At 29.8% G+C, this 19883-nt stretch overlaps 1 protein-coding gene across 1 annotated transcript in view; it reads right to left on the minus strand.

The window, feature by feature from the left end:
* LOC141534585 (uncharacterized) overlaps positions 1–19883 on the minus strand; it is a 348478-nt gene that overhangs the window by 323665 nt on the left and 4930 nt on the right. The window lies entirely within an intron of this gene.

Genomic DNA, 19883 nt, shown 5'->3' on the forward strand with positions numbered 1-19883 from the left:
GTAATTAAAGGGGAAACTTGTTGAACGCATTCAAGGTCAAGTGAAAGCTCAGTAGTACTACTAGAGCAATAAAAATAAACCGCAATTAATCAGTATCACAATACACAGCAACAAAGAAACATCCCATATTCTTCGTAATGATCATACACAATATATTTTTAACTAGAATTTCATTAAAATTGAATTATTAAATGATAAATACAAATATTATGGTGTGATTTAAATGAGAAATTTATTTACAAATAAAAAAACTTCAGAAAAATACAATTAAAAATTTTTTTCGTTGAATTTGCAACTTAATCAATAAGTAATTACTAAATATAATTATGATACGAATAAAAAAATCAATATTTTTTAAGATTTGATTCAACATTTTGTGGAAATTCAATGCTACGTAAATTTCAATGACTAATATCTCAGAAAATATCGATCTTAGTGATTTGGTGGTAAGGACCTTTTTTTGTAGAGAATTGAATTTCCTACAAAATTATCATTTACATTTTTTCTGTATGTCTTGTTGTTTATGAGATAATGAGTGAAAAAAACAAGAATTCTATGAAAAATTCGGTTTGGCGGTCCGTACTACCCCACCAGTATGAGTTACGACTTCGCGACAATGGACACTTTTGTAGAGCATTCAATTCTGAAAAAAACCCGTCCATGGTCAAAGCGATGTTATGAAATGCCACTGAGCTATAGAAATAAAAAAAAAAAAAAATGAATGTTCTCGTATATTTCAAATGGGAAATCTTCACACGCTGTGTAGGAGTACTTAATATTAATATTAAGGGCTCAAACTTTCAGGGAATTTTTTTGGGTGTATTTCCGACAAAATTTCGGGATGGGAGCGAAAAAAAAATAGTCGCAAAAAAAAAAGCACCCTAATATATATATTAGGGTGATTCAAAAAAAAAGAATATTTTTTTTTTCGTTTGGTACTCTGAAAAATAGGTTCCTAGACACCTCTAAGAAAGCCTCTCCAAGCATGAGTTCTTAATTGTAACGGGAATGTCCTCCTTCTTACAGTTTTCTATTTTTTCTTATTATCAGATAGAAAAATTTATATCTCGCTTCCAACTACTTTAAAAATATCTTGTTCCTTAGATATTGTAGGAAATTGAATGCTCTACAAAAAGGTCTCTTACGATTTTTTCGTAAACCCAACCGTTTAAAAGATATTAACGGTTAAAGTTTGATTATTTTTGGGAAAATTTTTTATTTCTTATGAATTTTATAACTCAATGAAAAAAATCATTATGAATGATGAAACTCATAGTTTTGTAGGAAATTTACTGCTCTATAAAAATGGTCTCTTATGATTTTTCGATCAAGTTGAGCGTTTACGAGATATTCATCGTCAAACATCAATGCATATCAATTTTTCTAGTTTTTGATCAATAATTCGAAAAATTTCAATTTATTCTGTGAGTTTCAAGGAAATTTAGACAAATTTGAGTTTCTATGAATAGAAATATGTTATGAACTATTTTTTTAATTAGTTTTTTTAGTCTTGGACATGTTTGATTACATTAAAACAAAAAATTAGTGCATTTTTTTAAATATATAATTCAATTTAGTGTGTTTTTCACTTTTTTATCGAAGAATTTATTTATTTAATTATCAACTGCCATATAATTTTCAATATTTTCAACATAACGATACACTTTTACTGTAAATAATTTCCTCTATTGCAGTTTGGGTAGTTTTTTCGATGTTCTTTGATAATTTGCAATAAGTATTGGAATTGCTCTTCATTTTTGTCAAGCATTGATTATACTCACTAACTAATGCAACAGCTCGTTCTGCTGAATCATTAACAACTTTCAATTGGTTAAAGTATTCTTTATTTTCAATGTAACTGTCATTAGTAGGCCACGATTCAATATCTTTATCAAGGAAGTCATATGGTAAATCAAAGATTTTAAAGTGATTTAAAGACTTTTTAGAAACAAAGTCACTCAGACTTTTTGCGTTAATGAATTCAAATCGTTTTTATCAATTATAAATTTTTAGCTTTAGAATCTGTACCGTTACGAGTATTAACAGCTCCAACAATATTTTTTTACTTCCAATGAAACGGTATCGTCAAATAATGATAAAATGGCAAGTTCATCACTTAAATACCATAAATGCAAAATCATTTTTTCACAAGTTGCTGAAGAAATCAATGAATTGATATTTTTGTACTCGAATAAATTTTTCAAAAACTGCAAGTCATGATTAGCAGCAGTTGTTGCAGAAGTTGATGAAAACCAAGCTTTTAAATACAGTGTAACTATAAATATACAAATTTGCCGAAGACCGTCCAATTCTTTATTAGAAAGTTTAAATTCATTTCTGAATAGAAACATTTTTAAACTGTAAATTGCCTTCGCCAACCACCTAGCATGATGAATTGCACCAGGACGTTTGAAAAAATTTCTTCTTGAGGCATTTCTCCAAGGAAAATCAACGACAATTCCAACAATTCTTTATAGTCATCTCGGGGTTGTAGTAACTATCAAAAACAATTAAAAATTTGTCAGAAACAAGAAAATTTTTTTTTCTTAAAATCGCAGTTAAATCATACCTGTAAGGATTGTGCAATTAAACTAGATATTTCATTTTTTTATCCAAAATGATATCAGCAACAACAGTATCTTCAATTCCAGATTTATAATTAGTTTTATTTATTTCATCCCATGATTTTTAAATCTTCCGAACATTGGTACGTTTGGCCCAGATGACACAGGCCAATATACTTCAAATGCACTTCTCAATATGATCTCAAAAATGTGGTGACGACATGGTAACTAGATTAACTCTCTTCCCAAAGTCTTTTCAATTGCCTTACATGTACCGTTATGAATTCCTGTATAAAGAAATTAGATAACTATCGTTAAATTTAATATTTTCAACAAATTGTAGATTATATTTAAAATCCAAATGAGTAAATAATTCTCAATAATTTCAAAAGTGAAATTCAGTAAGCAATAAAAATTAAACTAGAACGTTAATAATTAAATATTTTTTAGATTAAATTATCATTGATAAGTTACCTGTATTAACTGCCGTCGTGTCAAAACACATCGCCTTAACATAATTATTAATACCCCATTCACTCAATGTCGATAAAATGGCTGATGTTTGATTGTCTGCCGTCCCAGAATTCATTTTTGGAACCCCAAGTAATTGTTCGGTACCAAATGCAGTTAAAATAACTGGTAGCCGTTCCACAGATTTTGATCCAACAAGGTCATTCAGCATTTTTCCGTCCCAATGCACAACGTATTTATCGTGTGTCTTAAAGTTGTCATTAAGTCCTTTAGCAATGTCTTCTCTTTGAAGCATATGAGCTCGTTGAATTGAACTATAACTGAGCGTTGTATCTTCCATTTTAATACCTACTGCTAGTAAAACCGGAGCAATAATAAACATCGCATTTCTACTGCTGACATTAGCTCGGTCGAGTCCAAAAATGACTTCAGGAGTTAAGACATCAAGTTTTGCTCGTTTTGTCGGAATTGGAGGTTCATACTCTGAATCACATCCAAAATTTGTAACTCCACTTAATGTATACGTAGAGAACGACTCTGATTTTTCACTTGGAACAATCGCATGACTGGTAGACGGTTGATCTAAGTCTGGAATAAGATCTGTTTTATAAATTAAACGAAGAAAATGTATAGAATTTATCCATTTTGATGACAAATAATTAAGAAAGGACTCCAAAAATTGTCTAGTCAAATGTCATCTAGTCATCTATGAAAAGTTACACTACTACCTGACTTTATAATAATTAAATATCTCAGATACTTACTACTCTCATCTATTCCCATTATAGTTGTGGTTAAGTTTGATACAGGTACATTATTAGAAAGAATCTCTTTATGGGTACCGAATTTTTGATCCAAATACAACTTTCTAATATTATCATCAAGCACTTTTAAGGATTTTTCGCTCACAATGTCGAATAATTGTTCAAGATCAGTCTGAAATTTCATTTCCTTTTGGTTTTGCGCTGAATTCTTTTTATCGAAATTTTTTTGTAATTTTAACCATTGACTGTGATAGCGAAGAAATTTTTTGACTGCATTAGGAGCTCCACTAGTTGGAATCTGATTTTTTCTCCACAGTTCAATAACTTGGTCAACTGAATTTTTAGCACTTTGTTTGATTGAATACTTTAAAATTTTAAGTTGGTAGAAAAACACACGCATAACCTCTTTCACTTTTGTTAACTTACGTTCCGAAATTCTTTGTAGAGGTATTCCGATAAAACGTATTTCTTTATTCATTGTAGGTTAATTGATGATAAATAAATTTATGTGATGATTATAAGACTTATTTAAAATGAATTATTTTATTACGTATTCAAGATGATCAGTTTTAGGAACACTGAAAATACGGTATTAAATGGGTAGATACTGAATATAGTTGAGAGTAAAAAACATAGATGGCGTTAGTTTCAGAAGACAAACAGAAGAAGAAATGGAATTCAAAACAAAAATCCCCTCGAACGAAAATTTTATGTATATTTTGTGAAAAACAATTTAAAAATACGCACTGAACAAATTTCATAATAATAAATGACAACGCGATTAAGATTTTAAATTATTAAAGATAAAATTTTAAAAAATATTATTAGAATAAAAACTTTCAAATGAATTTTTGAACAGAAAACATCTATAGGAGTTGCTTTTATAATAAAAACTCAAATTTGTCTAAATTTCCTTGAAACTCACAGAATAAATTGAAATTTTTCGAATTATTGATCAAAAACTAGAAAAATTGATATGCATTGATGTTTGACGATGAATATCTCGTAAACGCTCAACTTGATCGAAAAATCATAAGAGACCATTTTTATAGAGCAGTAAATTTCCTACAAAACTATGAGTTTCATCATTCATAATGATTTTTTTCATTGAGTTATAAAATTCATAAGAAATAAAAAAATTTTCCCAAAAATAATCAAACTTTAACCGTTAATATCTTTTAAACGGTTGGGTTTACGAAAAAAATCGTAAGAGACCTTTTTGTAGAGCATTCAATTTCCTACAATATCTAAGGAACAAGATATTTTTAAAGTAGTTGGAAGCGAGATATAAATTTTTCTATCTGATAATAAGAAAAAATAGAAAACTGTAAGAAGGAGGACCTTCCCGTTACAATTAAGAACTCATGCTTGGAGAGGCTTTCTTAGAGGTGTCTAGGAACCTATTTTTCAGAGTACCAAACGAAAAAAAAAATATTCTTTTTTTTTTTGAATCACCAATATATATATATATATATATATATATATATATATATATATATATATATATATATATATATATATATATATATATATATATATATAAATGAGGTTGGGCCAAAAAAACTAACCTATTGATTTTATGGGTTAAAATGAACGTATATATGGAAAAAAAAAATCTCCTACAAGGAGAGATTTTTAGCTTAATTATGAAAGGTGTCGGTGAGCATTCAAAGTTTACCATTTAAATAACATGTAAAAAAATATTTTTTGATTAAAAATAATGTCACTTTTAAACAACTTAAGATAAAAATTTTTTGATGGCAGATTCTTGAAGGTCATTAAATTTCCTACAAAGTCATACCTGGTTCCATTTTTTAACGTCAACAATTCATATATTCACTGGTCATGAAAATTAAACAAAAAATCAAAATAAGCAATTTTAGCCATTTATTGTCAGAAATCTTAACATTTAAGGAAATAAATTAGTTTGTAATGAGATAAGGCATGTTAAAAACATTTATTTAGTTATTAATAAAATTTAACTTATTACAATTAGGATATTGCTGACGATGTAATTGTACTATTTGCAAAATAAATTGTTTTTGCTCTTAATTTTTCGTCAGAGTTCGATTATGTTTTTGTATTAATGCGATACCTCGTTCAGCAATACCATTAACACACTTGATGCTCTTAATAGTATCGAAGCACAGTTTATAAGAATCATTTTCTATTCAGTGCTGGGGCTCAATATCTAAAAAGTCTGACGATAACTGAAGTTGGTCGAAAAATTCTAAGGTTCTTTTTGTGATAAGATCACTGATGTCTTTGGAACAAATCGCGTTATGTTGATTTTTAGAAAATTTTACTCTTTTTTCATATATTTTTTTTTTTTTTTTTTTTTTTTGATCGCGTTAACCATTTTCATTTTAACTTTTAAACTAATACTAGAATCGAAAAATGACATAGCAGCTAGTTTTTCTGTCAGATACCATAAATATCGTGAAAATGTCGATACAGTAGCATCTGAAATTTATGTATTAATATTTTTATAATTAATTAACTTTTTCAAGAATTCTAAGTCTTAAGCTGGAGCACTTATCGGACAAGGAGCTTTACACCACGCTTTTACATAAATGATACTTATGAAAACACAAACATCACCTAAGCCAAGTTGTCACGGGGCTCCTTCATTACCCGTTGAAGGTCCTCACCCTAGCCGCGGTTAGTTATCGACGGATCACAGAGCGCTGTGGTCTAGGATGTTCGCGCAGTAGAAATAAAATTTACATAAGTTCCGGGGCCTAGAAGATAAGTGTTCCGCGGGTGGGGATAATCCCACACGAGGGACGAGTGAAGTTGCCGAACGTAAAAGCGACATTGTGAAGCCGGAGCCCGAGCAACCAACACGAAATTTTGGAAATACCAGGTAAATATTAATATTCCTCGGAGATTCCTGTGGAACCTTCAGAGCGATTATTTTTAACTTGTAAAATTGATAATTACTGCTAGGCATTTAGCCAGCCTAATTATCCAATAAAACCGTTCTAACTATCCTGAATTTCCAGATAAAATATTGCTAAATATCCCGAGCTGCGATGCAGTGAACCCGAGTACCGAGAACACCGTGATTTTGGCGGACAAGGTTACCTCTATTAGAAGTCAACGAAAACAAAGAGAGCTGAACTCAAGTGAAGAAATCGTCATAAAGTTCTCAGGTACAAAATAAAGTTTAACCTCGGAAAATGATTGCGTCGTCCCCGGAAACTCTAGGCACAGGCCAGGTTCCGTCTACCAATCACCCTACTTGATTAATTAATTAATTATTCGAATTTAATTAAAATATCTAAATTATAAATCGAGGTTAAAATTAGTTAAATCAAAATTTGAACAAATAGAAAACTCAATAAGTTGGACGAATTTCAAATTTAAAAATAAAAGAGATTAAATTTAGAATTAATATTATAATATTATTATAAAATTGGTCAATTAAATTTAGATTAAAATTTTCAAATCAGAAATTTTGATATCGAAAATTTTGAGTTAACTGCGTCATTTATATAAGCGATATTCTGTCGATTAAATTATTACAAATTAGAAATTAAAATAAAACTAAAGGAAACTAAATTTAGAAAATTGTCCAAGTTAGATTAAAATTGATCAATAAAATTAACAAGTAAAAATGAATTAAAATTTAAATTAAAATGGAAAATTAAAATTAATAATTATAATTTACTTTTAGAAAATTATAAAATAAAATTATCATAGACACAAATTCCTTAAATTAGAATATTAAAATTGTTAAATAGTAAATTAATTTATAAAACAAAATTACAATAGAAAATTATCGACAAAAGAAAATTTGTTCAATAAACTTCGATAAATAAATTTGTCAAATTCCAGTACGATGATTTCAAAATTAATCAACATAAAATTTAGCCTTGGGAAATTTTTACCAAGTTGAAGACAAAATCTCAAATCTTGACTGGAATTCAAAATAGACATAAGCCGATTATTCAGGCAGTTTGAATTCGAGTACGTTTTAATTAATCTAAAATTTTGGTTGAATAAACGCTACTGTGATATTAATAATTAGGCAACCAAAATTTAAATAAAATTATTTATCGAAGTCAAGTTAGGGTCCGGGAGATTTGATTCCCAGGAAGTTATGTTGTAAAGAGTATCTTGGATTTTAAAATAATTGTAAATTAGAGTCAAGTGTGTATTTAGATAAATTGTTTTATTGGAATTGCGTGCGCGCGCGCGCGCGCGTGTGTGTGTGTGTGTGTGTGTGTGTGTGTGTGTGTGTGTGTGGGAAAATAATTTACATTATATACTCCTCGTTCACGGGCTGTCGAGGAGGTTAGAATTAGCAGGTTGTCGACTAGCGTCATGGTATCCTCCTTTGTCCTAGTCGACTTCAGGTTCATCAGTCCCGTAGTGAGGGTCCTGTGGACAGCGAAAAGGCTAAGGACAGTATGAACCTTGGGCAGGGGTCCGGGCGACCACCCAGGGCATATCTAGAGTCTTAGAGCGTGAGGGTCCTGTGGACAGCGCGACTTAGTTAGAAACTGCGGTATAGACGCTCCATATGAGGGTACCGTCAGAATAAGAACTATGATAGAAACTACGATATAGATGCTCCATATGAGGGTATCGTAGGAATAAGATACTTTTATAGAAACTGCGGTATAGACGCTCCATATGAGGGTATCGCAGGAATAGGCACTATGATAGAAACTACGATATAGACGCTCCATAAGAGGGTATCGTAGGAATAAGCAACTTTTGTAAGTATGAGTGTGTGTGTGAGAATTGAATCAGGGTTTAACTATTGTCATATTGTTCAAATAAATTGATAATTCAAGTCAATTTTAATTGTTGTTATTTGTGTCAAATATTATAATTTCTCTCGACCCTGTGATATCTCTCTTGCTTGGACCGGTTCTGGAAACCGTGATAAAAATTCCAGTGGCGCCCTAATTATTAAATTTAAATTTAATTCAAGGGGTGACCAAGGGACGGCTCAAACCCGTTACAAAGTAATTCTTTTTTGCGACCAACATTGAATTGTTTTTAGAAAATATACATTTTGAGGCAATAGATGGCCTTGGACATCCATTTCGCATGATGAGTTGCTCCAGGAGCTTTGATCGTGATAGGATTAGTTTGAGTGCCGTCTAAGAAAATGTATATCAATTCTAGAAATTCTTTGTTATCATCTCGTGGATGATGCTCCTGAAATGATAAAATAATGATATTTTTACATTAATAGAAACTTGAATTAACTCAAATTAAATACAAAAAAATAAAAAAAAGACTTACATCAGTTGTTTGGAAATGAATTCTAATACACTGTCTCGGTTGTTCATTACTTTATTACGAATTATTGCATTATCTAACCCCGTTATATATTCATTAGTATCAATATTCTTCCAAGATTGCCGGAATCTTTCAAATGTCGATACATTTAGACCTGATATTGCCGGTAAACAAGTTTGGCATGCTTTTTGAAGAACGAACTCATACATGTGATGTCGGCAAGCGAAATAAAGAAATTTTTTTCCTAAAATACGCTCTAACAACACACATGCACTACTGTATGGCCCTACAATAGTAAACATAATGAATTGAAAGAGAAGATTTGTCAAACTGAAGTTTAGTTTACCTGAATTGGAAGCCGTGGTATCGAAACATAAGCCTTTGATGCAGTTTGTAATTCCCCATCTGTCCAATAGGTCAATTATCGACATAGCTTGCTGCTCTCCTGTTCCGCTTTCAATTTTTGGTATACCAAGTAATTGTTCAAAATTCAAGCCAGATACAAGAACTGCAAGCCTATCTACTTTATCATAGATACAAATATCCCAATGAAATTTTGAATCCCAGTGAAGGATAAGATTTCCAGGAAATTGAATCTTATTCCTTAAATTATGTACAATATCTTGCCTAGCTTCGAGTCGACGTCTTCGAACAGTGTTGTAGCTCAAATTAGTGTCTTCTATAGGCACACCTAAAGACTAAGAGACCAGTGTGGCCAGATCGTGCTTTCTTTTCTTACCCCCACTTTGTAGGACACTCTCATCTGACTATATTGAAAGCGGTACAAAGTGGGGGTAAAAAAATAGCACGATCTGACCACACTGTCAGAGACTGTACCAAGAATATATACTGCGTTTCTGTCACTGGTATTCGTTCGATCAAGAGCGCTCACTACTGCAGGATTTACGACGTCGATTTTTCTTATTGTTTTTTAATATTTTTTTAATAAGGATCTTCTAGATCTGAAATGTGTCGTTTTAAATCATCGGAAAATGATGAAATCGATTTCTCAAGCTCATGTTCAGATGATGAAAGAAAATATGTACTTTGACTTGTATCTAAAAATGAGAATTAATGATAAAAAAAATCATTATTATTGATACAAAAGAGATATATTAATCTTCGTAAGTGACTCACTTGGTGACTTACTTGGTTCATCTAGCTCTGGAGTTTGTATATCACATAATACAGAATTTACAGTTGCATGTCTGAATTTCATATCTTCGTTCAACAAAGTTTTTTGGTTATCAGTTAGAAACTGTTCCGATGTTTTTTTAGAAATATTAAATAATTTATCTAATTTTTTATGAAAGTCATATTCTTTCATTTTTTTTTTGAAATAGTTTTTGTCTTTTTTCGAGATTTCAAAAGATTTTTCCACTCACGAAACAAACGTTTAATATTACACACAACGGAAACCAGTTTAATTGTAGGAAGATTGAAATCACTCCATATTTTTAATACTTCCTTTGCAACTTCTGCAGCACTGTTGTCAATAGTTACTTTAAGAGACTAGTATTTATAAAAGAAAATACTCCAAATTTAGCGATTTGTTGGAAGTTTACGACTACTGATTTGGCTAATTTCAAAACCAACTAAAAATATTAAATTTTTTGCCGTCATAATTTTTATTAACGTAATTATATTTGTTCTGTGGTGTGTCTGCGTCAATAATTGAAAAATAAGTAACGAGAATTTTTTTTTTTAAACAAATAGGTTATGAAGAAATTGTCTGTGCTTTAATGACTGAAAAATAAGGTACGAAAATTTATTTTTAAAACAAATAGGTTAAGAAGAAATTGTATTGTGTAATTGTAAATATTCGATCAATATACTATATAAAGGGAAAATGATCGTAATAATAACTACTCGAATAAAACTGATTCACGTAAATGAATGTCAAAGTTGAATTATATATTACAACTGAGCAATCAAAACACTTGAAGAAAAAATTTGTCCATGACAAAGTTTTTTGGAAGTATTATAAAACTATACCAATACTTTAACGGAAATATCTTAAGAGGGAACCACTATTGAATTCCCTGAGAAGCTGTACATGATGAACAATAAGGATTGAGCGCCCCGTCTCTACCCCCCTACTTATCTCATTTCAAAGTAATTTATTTCCTTAAATAACAAGATTTCTGACAATAAATGCCAAAAATTGCATATTTTGATGTTTTGTTTAATTTTCATGGCCAGTAAATATATAAATTTTTGACTTTAAAAAATGGAACCAGGTATGACTTTGTAGAAAATTCCATGCCCTTCAAGAATCTGCCATCAAAAAATTTTTATCTCAAGTGGTTCAAAAGTTACACTATTTTTAATGAAAAAAGATTTTTTTACGTGTTATTTAAATGGGTAACTTTGAATGCTCACCGACATTCAACCGACACTTTTCAAAATTAAGCTAAAAATCTCTCCTTGCAGGGGAATTTTTTTTTTTCGATATATAGGTTCATTTTAACCCATAAAATCGATAGGTTAGTCTTTTGGCTCATCCTAATATATATATATATATATTATATATATATATATATATATATATATATATATATATATATATATATATATATATATATATACAGGGTGTCTCAGAAGTCGTGAGCCACCGGACAGGGTGTGGTAGAAAATTGGATTCTGAATAGAAAAGTCCTTTACCATTTTTCGATCAGACCCATAGAAAAATTACTACAAATTTATGAAAATAGACCAATGAGGAGCGCGGTTTAGCGGCAGAACGGTAGGCGCAAGAGCGAGCGAGTGGAAGCGCGACAGGCAATGAGTGCGCGCTCGCTTGCACACGTGTGATATCATTGCTCAGTTATAGCGGGATGCCCGCATGCAATAATAATGATCAATGATACTCCTGTAAATAAAAAAAAATTAATATTAGAAAAATCATCCCATAGACACCCCCATAAAATAAAAAATGTGCGATTTTTTGATAATTAAAACTCAAATTTTCGGTGTCACCGAAAAATTAAAAAAAAAAAAAGCCAACAGTCATATTCAATGATACCCCTGTAATTAAAAAAAAAAAAGAAAAGTTATAAAAGTACCCCATACACTCTGAGATACAGCCCCATAAAGCCAAAAATTTGCGATTATTTAATGATGAAATTCAAATGATCAGTGTGCACTTGAAGTTAAAAAAAAAAGCAATAAAAATAATCAGTGACACTACTGTAGACCAAAAAAATTGAAAAAAAATAAAAAACTACCCCATAGACAGGGAGATACAGTCCCATAAAGCCAAAAATTGTGCGATATTTCAATAATTAAAATAGAAATTTTCGACGACTACTCAAAATTTCAAATAAAAATCTAGGACTAATAGTTAACTATACCCATAACAATCAGAAAAAAATTAAAAATTACAAAAACCACCCCATAGACACTAAGATACAGCCTAATAAAGCCGAGTATTTCGGGATTATTTAACATAAAAATTAAAATATTCACAGTGCATTCGAAATAGAAAAAAAATACCAATCAAAATTATCAGTGGTACTTTTGACCATCAGACAAATTTAAAAAATTGTAAAAACACCCCATAGATACCGAAATATGACTTGATAACGCACAAAAATCGGGATTGCTTAGAAATTAAAATTCAAAAAGAAACCTTTTGTACTTATCGATTAAACTCCTGTGTATCGAAAAAAATTATTATTTAAAAAACCACCCCGCAAACTCCGAATTATGATCCCATTAAGCTGAAAATTTCTGATTTTTAGTAATTAAAATGCTACTTCTCGGTGTCCGTTGAAAATAAATGAAAAGTATGAAAAATCATTTTCAGATATACTCTTGTAAGCAAAAAATAAATAAGATTTGAAAAAACACCCCATTAACGGCGAGATAGGACCCCATAAATCCGCTAATTTGTGATTTGTTAGTAATTGAAATTGAAATTCTTGGTGTCCATTTAACAACAACAAGAGAAACCTATTGTACTTTTAAATTACACCCTTAAAAACATAAAAACTTAACTCTTGAAAATCCACCGCATAGACACTAACAAACATCCAAATAAAGCCAACAATTCGCGATTTTTCAATAATTAAAATTCAAATTTTCATATGACACCGAAAATTTCGATATCAATCCACAAAAAATCGATAAATCGCGGCTTTATGGAGGCGTATCTTGGGGTCTATGGGGTGAATTCTTGAATTTTGATATTTTCATTTATTAAAAAGAGTAAATTGGAAAGTGGAATGAGTTTATGCTCTTTATTTTAAGTGGACACCGAGAATTTCAATTTAAGTCAATTAAAAATCGACAAATAGCGACTGTATGGGGATGTATCTCGGTGTCTGTGGGGTGGATTCTAAAATTTTGATTTATTATTTTATAACAGAGATAACATTAAAAAGTACAATAATTTTCTTTTACTTATTTTGAGTAGACACCGAGAATTTCAATTTAAATCAATAAAAAATCGAACAATTGTGGCATTGTGGGGTTGCCTCTCGGTGTTTATGGGGTGGATTCCAAAATTTTGATTTTTTAATTCATAAAAAAGGTTAAACTGGAAAGAAAGATAATTTTCTTTGAGTTATTCCGAGTTATTTTATGTTAAATAATCCCGAAATACTCGGCTTTATTAGGCTGTATCTTAGTGTCTATGGGGTGGTTTTTGTAATTTTTAATTTTTTTCTGATTGTTATGGGTATAGTTAACTATTAGTCCTAGATTTTTATTTGAAATTTTGAGTAGTCGTCGAAAATTTCTATTTTAATTATTGAAATATCGCACAATTTTTGGCTTTATGGGACTGTATCTCCCTGTCTATGGGGTAGTTTTTTATTTTTAAAAATTTTCTTCACCTACTGTAGTGTCACTGATTATTTTTATTGCTTTTTTTTTTTTTCACTTCAAGTGCACTCTGATCATTTGAATTTCATTATTAAATAATCGCGAATTTTCGGCTTTACGGGGCTGTATCTCCCTGTCTATGGGGTAATTTTTATTTTTTTCATTTTTTTTGGTCTACAGTAGTGTCACTGATTATTTTTATTGCTTTTTTTTTTAACTTCAAGTGCACACTGATCATTTGAATTTCATCATTAAATAATCGCAAATTTTTGGCTTTATGGGGCTGTATCTCAGAGTGTATGGGGTACTTTTATAACTTTTCTTTTTTTTTTTAATTACAGGGGTATCATTGAATATGACTGTTGGCTTTTTTTTTTTTCATTTTTCGGTGACACCGAAAATTTGAGTTTTAATTATCACAAAATCGCACATTTTTTATTTTATGGGGCTGTCTATGGGATGATTTTTCTAATATTAATTTTTTTTTATTTACAGGAGTATCATTGATCATTATTATTGCATGCGGGCATCCCGCTATAACTGAGCAATGATATCACACGTGTGCAAGCGAGCGCGCACTCATTGCCTGTCGCGCTTCCACTCGCTCGCTCTTGCGCCTACCGTTCTGCCGCTAAACCGCGCTCCTCATTGGTCTATTTTCATAAATTTGTAGTAATTTTTGTATGGGTCTGATCGAAAAATGGTAAAGGACTTTTCTATTCAGAATCCAATTTTCTACCACACCCTGTCCGGTGGATCACGACTTCTGAGACACCCTGTATATATATTAGGGTGTGCCAAAAAAAGACGATAATTTTTTTTTTTCACTCTTAGCCCAAAATATGATAGGATATGTCTAAACAAAAATTCTGTCAAAAGGCCAGCTCTTAATTTCAATTTTAAGAGCTCCTTCATCGAACTTTAATTTTTCCCATATAAATAACATAGGAAGTACGGGTTTAAACAGTATTTTACCCTGCAAGCTGTGAAGAAAATTTTTTTTGATAAAATAAATGATTGGACCTTTTTAAGCATTAAATTTCTGAGAAAAAATTTTATTGAGTCAAAAATCAATCGTCATTATTTAAGTTTTTACGGATCTTTGAAATTTGAATTTTTTGAAAATTTTACGTTTTTTGCATTTAACAGTCAAACTATTGGAGATAGAAAAAAAAATTGAATGGCAATTTTGTAGTTCGTTTGTTGCACTATAACAAAGTTCTTCACAATTTTTTTGTATAATCAATAACAAAAAAGCTACAGACCTACAAAGTTTTGTTTTTATTATTTTTCACTTTTTTCAATTGAACTATCGATGATAGAACAAAAAATTTAGTATAAATTTTGTAGTATATCGAATTTGCAACAAAATTGTATAGGTGAGATTTTTCGTATTATTGATGGTTAAAAGTTATAGGCTCAACAAATTCTATTTTTATGATTTTTCATCTATATCATGTAGTAAATCAATAATATATATAAAAAATTAATAATAAATATAAAATACATTCAATTTTTTACAAATTTTCGCTTGGTAAACTTTATATACTGTCTGCAGTTCTTAGATCAAAAATTGTTCACTAAAATCCAGTAAGAATCAGAAGAACTACAATAAGAATTTGTGAAATAGAACCCTCCTTCAAGTTGTTTACTATGACTACATTATTATAATTATGGTTTATGATGAAATATACACGATTAAATTAAATAATGATGATAATAAATTTATAATTACTTTGCAAATAAAACAGATAAAAAAGTTTTTTTATAGTTTTGATTATATATTTAGACTCTAAAGAAATATGTTTCCTTTTCAATATCAATTAATTGCAATTTAACCCAGAAAAATTATTACACAAAAATAAATTCTCAATATTTTATGTTTATGTTTGTATAAATATTAATATTTGCATTGAACTATGTGTTTTCTATAAAAATTAAGTTGTTATTGCTGCCAATATTTAAATTTAAATTCAAATTATCCTAAGGAATTCGCATTTAACGCCCTCTAAGCATTTATTGTTTTACCGCTTAATTGATCAATTTTCCGCGGGAGAACGCCAATTATTGAACTCTATTGTCTTTCGTCTTAATTAGTCTTCAATTTAGGTTGGTTTTTTAAGAGTTATTTATGTAATAACAACAATTATACTTTTTGGAAAAAAAAAAAACAATGTCTAGTAAAACTAATCAAAGAAAATACATCAACTTAGTTGGCTTCGAATCGAAAAATTTAAATAATTTAAAATTACCGATGAATCGTGACGTTTTATGTTTGTTTTTCGACAAACATAGAACAGAAAAACAAATTATCCGCGAAAGTGCTGAACTTGTTCTTTTTGAGGTTAGTAAGGTGTGGAATAAGTTTTCATTGCCTGCAAACAACTCACATAATACAATCGTAAAAATTGAAAAATTGTACAAAGATTGGCAAAAAACTCAAGTGAATAAAGCTCGAAAAAGATCTCCAACTCAACTATTAGTTGAAAAAAATTTCAGCGATTTTCTTGATCGGTTATTTGATATTGCACCGCAGAATGCTTTACAGATTCTGAATTCTCTTCAAAAAAGAATTCTGATTGATAATCGGCACATCTGTAAAATTAGCCAGTTGTTAAAAAACGCTCCCGATGTTCAAGAAGTGCTAAGTACAGCAACTATTTGCCTAGATAATAACTTGAATGTTGTTCAAGTGGAAAGTACAGAAACAAACTCAGACATTAACGAGATTGATCTAGCAGGTATATTAGATAGGTGTTTTTTTGTTCTATTTTTTATAATCTACACTGAGAGAAAAAATTTATTTTAATTAGCAATGTTGCAATAAAAAGTTAATTTGATAAAACTTTTCATCAATTTCATTTCTTAGCTGAAGAAATTAAAATTTTTTTAACAGTAACTTTCTTGTTCAAAAAAGTTTTCTAGATTTGGGAAAAAACAATTTTGGATGTGAATTCGCAAGTTGTCTTTCTAAGATTGTTTTTTTTTTCTGAATCAAATAAAATCTATTTCAATGAGAAAGTTGCTATGATAAGAATCGGGATTTCTTCAGCTAAGAAATAAAGTTGTGAAAATTTTCAATAAGTCTATTTTTGTCACAACAATGCCTATTCCTTTCAAAATCATTTTTTTTTCTTAGTGATCTCTTTCATGAGCTGATGAAATTGAACTCTTTTCTCAATTTTCCTTAATTTGTACTCTTAAAAATTTTCATTTATAGACTCTATGTTGCCTCTTTCACAACATTCTACTGCTTCTACTGCATCCACTCAATCAAATATTTCTACTACTTCTGACTTTCCTAATGAACTACCTCCAGAACCAAAACTAAAAAAAATCAAATTAATGACACCGGAAGTTGTTTCAGCAATGGATAGAGCTAACGTTACGAATTAAGAAAGGAAATTGCCAAAGATTTAAAAACTGACTTGAGAATTGCTCAATGCGTTGTTATCCATTGGGATGGGAAGTTACTGCCTGATATAACTGGCCGGGACAAAGTTGAAAGACTTCCAATAATCTTATCAGGTGTTAATACTCAGCAGTTATTAGGAGTACCTAAGCTTGATCGTAGGACTGGGTTAAATCAAGCTATCGCTATCAAGGAAATTATAAACGAATGTAACATCTTGGACCGTATTAAAGCTATGTATTTTGATACTTGTCCTACAAACACAGGTAAATATACTTATTACAAAAATTAAGGTAAATATCCAAAAATTTAAAATTTTTTGGTGATTTTAAAAAGCCTCTAATTTGAAGGAAAATAATCATACAGTATTGTTTTTAAATCTGAACTTAAAAATTTTTGAGCGTGAACAGTGTTGAGGTAATATAAATCATAAAAAAATGACAAAAAAAACTTCTAAGAATTTGCTCATATTCTGTTAAAATTAAAGAAAATTTCTGTTCTCAAGTTTTCTTTTTTGAAAAATTTGTACCTTTTGTGTTCTCTACAACAATTGACATTTGTTGAAAGAGAAAATGTTGCTTCGTAAGGATAACTTAATCTTCAAAAGAGCATACAAATTGAGAAAGATATCTTTATAATTTAAAAAGATCTAATTGATTTTCGACGGGTACTTATGAGAAAAAATCCCAGCTTTTTAAAACGTTCAGAGTTTTTTTAGGGCATTTTAAAATTCAAAAACTACAGAAAATATCCTCCAATTATTCATTACATCTTACTTGATACTAAGTAATCTGAATATACATACGCATCCAAATTTTTTTTAGACGAAATTTTGATTTCGAAAAAATTTTTTTATTAACATCCGTTGACCGCTTGTACAGAATATTTTGTAGTTTTCAAGACCCTCTTTTTACTCTTACGGAGATCATTATCTTCTGAGAAATCGATTGTTAAACTCAAAAAAGACTTTTTTACTTTCACCGACGATAACTTAGCACCAAATTATCGAACAGAGTTTGAAATAGTCAAAAAGACGAGAAAGACATTTTCTAGAAGAGTCTTATTATGACGTTTTAAAAAAAATGATTGAAGTCTATAGACCGTCTCAAAGATGAGCAAATATTTGGAAAATTTTTTTTCGATGATTTTCTATTCTATACACTTTGATTAAAACTAGAAATTGAATTAATTAGTTTATTACTTTATTATTAGGGTGTGCCAAAGTTCAATTTCTGTGAGAAACCTTTTAAAATTGGAATTTTGAGTTCTGCTTTTAGCAGGAGCTGAGTTTGGGAATTTTCTGAGAAATTTTGAGTTGAGACAATTTATTTGAATTTCATAGAATTCTTAACAGGAGCTTTGTTTGAGCATTTCCGGCTCAAATGCGGAAATTTCAGCGGAAATGAACAAACAAAGCTCCTGTTAAAAGTTCTATGAAAATCATGTAAATTGTCTTAATCCAGAATATCTTAGGAAATGCCCAAACACAGCTCCTGTTAAAAGCAGAACTTAAAATTCCAATTTTAAAAGGTTTCTCATGGGGATTGAATTTTGGCACACCCTATTTATTATACTAAGAAAAAATTTTCCGGTCCACGTCTTTCACGTACACGGTGTATGACTTATTTTCAATACTTTAGTGTACGAAATTCTTAAATTTTTTTGATATCCTTGAAAGTATCAATTGGTATCGAATTTTATTTAATTTTCTAATCATTTTTATTGTAGGTTCTGATAAAGGAACATGCAGTCGCTTAGAACAAATGCTAAAAAAGCCATTACTATATTTGGCATGTCGTCATCACATATATCAGTTGATTTTGAGAAGCGTTGTTGAAGTTGTTTGACCAGGATCAAATTCTCCTAATGTTCCGATTTTTGTACGATTCCAAAACTCTTGGAAGAACATAGACCAAACAAAGTATGAGACTGGTATTCAAGATTCCATTATAAATAAAGAAGTTCACGGTAAAAAAGACGAAATAATTAGTTTCATCGTTACTGAACTGCAGGTAGTTAATTTAAATTATAATGATCATTTCTATTAATTAATGTTCGCACATTCACTTTAAAAAGTATACTCTTAAGTCATAGTTTGAGAGCACTATTCAAATAAGAAAATTTAAGAAATATATGAATTTTTTGAATATTTCAATTGAATTTGAACGAGTATATTTGAATAAAAAATAGTTTTACCCATAAGAATCAACAAGGTATTTTCAAGTTTCCAGTTCCTCATACGGATATTTTTAACTTTTAATTTTTTTTTCTCAATAATTTATTGTCAAGATACTTGTAATAGAATACAAAACTATACTGATAAAGAAGTAAACTTTTCACTCAATAGAAAAATCTTGAATCATGAAAACTATTTTGAAAAAACTGATTTTCTTGAGTCTAGAGAAAAAATTCTTAAGCCAAGAAATTTTCTTTGGTCAATAATTTTTTCTCTTGAATAAAAAAAAAATCATTTTCTTCAAAATAGTTTTAATAGTTAAAGATTTTATTCTCGATTCAAGTCAATTTTCTTATCAGTGTATTGATTTTAATTTAATTATCAACGATTTGACCACCAAACGTCATGCG

Source organism: Cotesia typhae, unplaced genomic scaffold, assembly GCF_013202065.1.
Source record: "Cotesia typhae breed Kobodo isofemale line unplaced genomic scaffold, CoteBio_Ctyphae scaffold_13, whole genome shotgun sequence".
NCBI classification, from domain to species: Eukaryota; Metazoa; Arthropoda; class Insecta; order Hymenoptera; family Braconidae; genus Cotesia; species Cotesia typhae.